Source organism: Panthera leo, chromosome C1 (genome assembly GCF_018350215.1).
Source record: "Panthera leo isolate Ple1 chromosome C1, P.leo_Ple1_pat1.1, whole genome shotgun sequence".
Lineage (NCBI taxonomy): Eukaryota > Metazoa > Chordata > Mammalia > Carnivora > Felidae > Panthera > Panthera leo.
Window position 1 is genome coordinate 90,506,144 of NC_056686.1, and position 6,004 is coordinate 90,512,147.

Here is a 6,004-nt window from a genome sequence, read left to right on the forward strand (position 1 = left end):
TCTCCATATGTTTCTCTATGTTTCTCTTCTTCCTTCTCTATGTTTCCAAGCATATGACTGTGTGTGGATGAGGTGCTCAATAAAGACTTGTGACATGAATGAATGAATGAATGAACAAATCATGCAATACATTCACACATGAACTGCATGCAAACTACATATGTAATCTGCTGCTTGTCAGATTTGCCTTGATTAAACATGTTTCCTCCTGATAGGAAATACTACAATACATCCATTTCTTTCTAAGAGATCTAGAAGAACTTGCCATATGAAGGATGCCCCATCAGTGCAAAAGGTCTTATTTAATCCTCATAATACTCTGTGAGAGTGGTGTTATTACCTATCTTAGAAATGAATAAAGTCACAAGCTGTACATGAACCAAGATTCTGTCTCCAAATCCCCCGTTCTTTTCTTCAGATGAAATTCTGAGCCTCTTGTTATCTGTGGTGCTGAAATGAAAGAAACGTAAATGTTGGTAGGTCACCAATCACCTCTTTGCTTTCTTTTTCTTTCTCCTGGTTTTAATATCTTCAAAAGGTAGGGAGGAGGAGTGTGTGTGTGTGTGTGTGTGTGTGAGAGAGAGAGAGAGAGAGGGAGAGAGAGAGAGAGAGAGAGAATAGATTCTGTGCCAGTGTCCAACATTCATTATGTCCCCTGGAATTCGCTAGTTAAAACATTCTGACTCCTCATTTCTCACCCTGGGTCAGTGCAGTATGTTGAGAAGGATAATGACTTTGAAAATAGAAAATATAAATTCTAATATTGACATTAGTATGTATTAACTTTGTAGCTTTGGGCAAATTACTTACACTTTTAAACCTCAGTTTCCCTAAATGAGAATAATAATATCATTTACATTATACAGTTGTTATGAGATGTAAATGAGGGTTTATATTGAAAAATACTAACAGTGTATTAAACACTCATAAGATCTGCATAAAAGTTTGCTCCCCTCTCCTTTATTTAGGTTCTATTTTTTCCTTTTTATTATTTTACCCACATACATGTTAGGGTTACTTATTGCTTGGGCATTTCTATATTACTCAAGTAATAAATATTTTGTTTTCCCCCACCACTTTTTTGTATCTCATAAACCAAGTTTAGGCTACCGGTGTTAAACATTTATTTTAGTGGGTTTTTTTTTTATTATTGTTTGATCTTGTCCCTCTGATAATCCACAAGTGTGGAAGTAGAGCTGTCTGTGGTTGTGATTTTTTTTCTAGTTATAACTCTAACTGAGCATAAAAAGAATTATAGAGTCTTAAAATCTGGAAGGAAAAAAAAAAACTTAGAGGTCATTAGTTCCAAAAGTCAGCTGAATAAAACTTGCCTGGGAGCTTGGCAAAAATACAGATATTACAACCTGGCCGCATAGATTCCGATTTAGTAGGTATGGAAAAATACTCAGAAATTAGTACTCTTATGAAGCTCCCCAGGAATTCTGTGCACTGCCAAGTTTGAGAAGCAATGAAATATAGACTCGCAGTTTTCAAATATTGTTAAATCTGTGGAAGACTTTTTTCACCTCTTTACTTGGAACCTCAATATGTAAAACTAATAAAAGTAGAGCTGTTTTAATTGAAGGCAGGGGATAGAAACCCTGGATGCTCCCTTACTCTATGGTTCTTGAGGACCACTGAACTTTAACGAGGAACATAGTATGAAAACTATTGATCTAGACCAAGTCTTCTAAAATATCACTAACACATGGTCATTCAGCTCCAGTTTGAAAGCTACCAGTGATATAAAACCTTCCTGTTATAAATAGCTTTTATGATTGAGATATACAGTTATTTATTATTTGCTTATAATATATTGCTCCCCCAGACTTTGGCAGGCTTGTACACGGACATAATTAAATAGTTCAATTAAGCATAAAACTAAAATTCTCACTGGAGTGAACATAATACTTTCTTCCCATCCCTGCTTCCTGGTGTTCTAATCATCCTCTTCTGTCTCCTTAATTCTTTCCTTAATTTCTCTTTTTTTTCCCCAGATAGTCAAAATATAACAAAGAAATAGCATACAGAAGGGCAAAATGCTAAAAAAAAAAAAACCCTTTTAAATTATAAAATGGAAAATTTATCATTGCTTTGACAACGGGGAAAAAAAGTGAATTAGCTCGTTTATGTCGTCTCTTGGTATAGTTTGTAAATATCACAAAGATATTTAAATGTCTGCTTATTCTACAGCACATTCTCACAAAAATATTTTTGAGCACATACTCTGTGCCCAGCCATGTTCTAGCACTGGATACACCAAGGCAAGTCCAATCCAGCTTCTGCCCTTCATGCATTCACAAAGTAGAAGAGGATACAAATACATAAACAGTTGTAACATAAACAATGAAGTAAGTGCCAAAAAAGACATTATAAGAGCAAAAAGGGGAAGGTGACTAGCTGCAGGAGGAAGAGCTCTTTGAATTGGGCTAAGAAGAGTAAATAAAGGAATCAGAAGAAACAGAAGAGGGAAAGGAAAGAAAGACCAGTAAAAAGTACAAGAAACATTTTTCTCAAGAGCAAAGAATGGAAAATAAATGAAATATTTGGAATTTTACCAAAATAATCATGAAGAATGCAAGATCTCTAAGAAATCTCTGTGATTCCCAATTGTGAATTTTAAGTAAATCTGAGTTCTGAAAGACAATATAATTTCATCTGTATCATAACTCAAGAGAAATGTGTTAAATTAACAGCAGCATGAACCTTATTTTGTTAAAAAAAAATCTAGGTACCAGGTATGGTGTGACAGAGTAAGAATTACTGAATTTCATTATTAGCCATATAGATGTATTTGACACTTTATGTATATCAAGCAATTATAGAAAGAGCATTATATCAAAATACTAGAAATTAAATTTTACTTTAGAAGAAAAAACTCGTATGTTTCATTAGGTTTGCATGTTGCCAAATCAGCATTAATACCATTTTCTTCTGATATTCCCTCTATATAGCAAGGGAGAAGCTGGAGAAAACCTACATTTCCCAGAATCCCCTTCCCTGTATAGCTCCAGAATGCCGTCCCCTAATGAGAGGACTTCAATGCAAGGAAGTGAAACGTTGAAGAAAAGACGCCATCCTTTCTCAGAAAAAGTTGTAGCCAAACTCCTGGGCAGAAAGCAGACTTGAAATTTAAATTAGCATACAGGGGATCTTATGAATCATCCAGGACGGTGCTACGGACTGAGAGAGTTGGTGGGAACTCTTCTGAGGTTTTTGGGGTTTGCAGCTGCTTCCAGGTGAGCTCTTGAAAACCACAAGTGTCAATGCTTACAAGCAGAGACAGTCTGTGATGGCTTCATTGACCTTTGCCTGAGTTTGCAAATGGTTCTGTAAGCCTCCAATTCCCTAGAGGAAAACCCTTTTATACTTGGGATACATAGACTGGCTTCTTTGTCCTTCCTGAACCCAACTGGTACAATCAGAAGGAAATTCTTCATTAAGTTTCTTATTACATCTCCTTCATCATAAACAACATTGCAGTGATGACAATTGTTGTACTAGTTATTATAATTAGAAAGGTTGAATAGAGAATTGTGGACAAGTGTATATACTCTGTGGAACCAGGTTCCTGGGGTTCACATCCCAGCTCAGCAATTTTCAGGCTATGTCATCTTGGAAAGATACTTAACCCTAGTGAGCTTCATTTTTCTTCCCCTGTAAGATGGGGAGAATAATAATACCTTTCTTAGAGAGTCACCTGAGAATTAAATATTAATACAAGGAAGTTCTATGAAAATCTTTAGCACAAAGTAAAGTTTCAGTAAGTGTTAAGTTGTCATCATTGCTATTTATTCTTTAAATTTTCTCTGATCTCTCTTAAGAGCTCTCATCTGGTAAGTAGTGATGGAGAATCTCTCCTTGACCAAAAGTTAGTTAAACTCCTTTAAGCCCCATCCTTGACTAGGCCCCATCCTTCATCTACTGAGCTCAGTTTTAGGAAAGAATCCTTCTAGGCCAGTTTAATCAAAAATCCGCCACCCTGGGGTGCCTGGGTGGCTCAGTCGGTTAAGCGGCCGACTTCGGCTCAGGTCATGATCTCACGGTCCGTGGGTTCAAGCCCCGCATCAGGCTCTGTGCTGAAAGCTCAGAGCCTGGAGCCTGTTTCAGATTCTGTGTCTCCCTCTCTCTGACCCTCCCCCATTCATGCTCTGTCTCTCTCAGTCTCAAAAATAAATAAATGTAAAAAAAAAAAAAATCCGCCACCCTGGATATCTAATTAAGCTTCTCTTCCCTCACCCTTGACATCTAGTCAAGTTGTTCGTTCCCTAAAACATTGATGCCTAACCAAATTCTTCTTGGTAATTTTCCATCCACTTTTTTACCCTGCTGATTGGCTATGAATCCCTTCTCATCCCTATTGTATTAAGTGTTGAGTCAATTTCTCCCTGATTGCTATAGTCTTGAATAAAGTCTTCTTTGCCATTTATGACAAGTGTCTAGATTTTTTTCTCTTTTATAGTGGCAGGGAGAAAAAAAAGATAATTTTAGTCAACTCCCTTTATACATAGTCCAATAATTTAAATATTCTCTTTAGATTTGGCCTATTCTCCCCGCCCACCTTTTTTTCTATGCTTCTGTTTAAAATGTTACCTGGGTATGCAAGAACACTTTACTTGACCTTGTGCTAGTCTTTAGGTGTGTGTCATTTTGAATCCACTAGTGTTCAACTGGTTTTATTTTATCCTGGCCTGTTGGGATCCTCCCTTTGACTGAAGAGATTATGGTCTACTATTTCTCAGCTCGATCAGGACATGGTGACCCCTCTCTGCAGACTAAGCCTTTTCTGGGCTCTCAGTGGTGCTGAAGACCACTGAGTCTCCACTATACTCTATCTGGTATCTGATTCAGCTGCTCCTTCCTCTCCCCAACACTGCACCACCAAAGATTTTGCTATGATGACTCTTGGTTTCCTCCATGGCCCCATCACATTCTTACTGGTGCTCAAATCTATGTCTATGCCATATAAGATCCAAGAAAAGTCCTCAAGTACAAAACAGAATCTCTGTAGTTGACAATGATTCCATATTGGCCTAGATTTGTTTTGCATAATGATCTCTTCAGCTCACTAATGGGAATAGGGCAAGAGTCCACCCCCATCTAGGATATCAAAGCTGACAAACAAGATCTTGTAGACCCAGAGATTTCATCCAATATCTTTCCAAACTCACTCTCATCTTCTTTCAGTTGTCTCTACCCATAATCCTCTCAGGATCAAAAAGAAATAAAGTTCCCTTTTAATTTTTCTGTCATATCTTGAGGTAACCTCATCACACTATGGTAGAAACCCTACCACATGACATCAAGTCCAGTGCTTTGCATTTTAACTGGGAGGTAAAGGACTTTTAAAAAAAGTTTCTTTTTTAAAAATACTCAATTAAGTTGCTGTAATATTCCACTGACTTTTTTTTCTCTATGAGTTCCTTTTGTAACAATCCAAATTTCCACTCTGAGCTCCTTAAACATACAAAAATAAGAATAATAATAATAAAAATAAAAATAAACAAATAAAAAGTCAAAGATAAAACACTCCAGTAACAGAGCTACTAAGATTAAGCAGAAAATTGGTAAAGCAGATAAATACAAGATGGAATATAACTTTTTCTATACTAGCATTACTGCTTGAAATTGAAATGGGACAAAATAACTCATTTACAATAGCAACAAAAACTGTTATATATCAAAGCATTAATTTAACAAAGAGGTTAAGACTATATGACGATCATTATAGGAAAACTTCTGATTAAAAAGCACAAAACCAAGAACAAAAAATGAAAAGATATAATATTTTGGATGGGAAGATTCAATATCACTAAAACATGAATTTCCTCCAAATTAATTCATACTTTTAATTCCAGTACCAAAGGTTGTTTTGTTTGTTTGTTTGTTTAAGGGATGGGGGAAATGGGTAAAATTATCTTAAAGTTAATGTGACAGAATTACAAGAAATTGTAAAGAAACAGGGTGATGAAAGAGGATTTATCTGAGCGGATATTAAAAATTA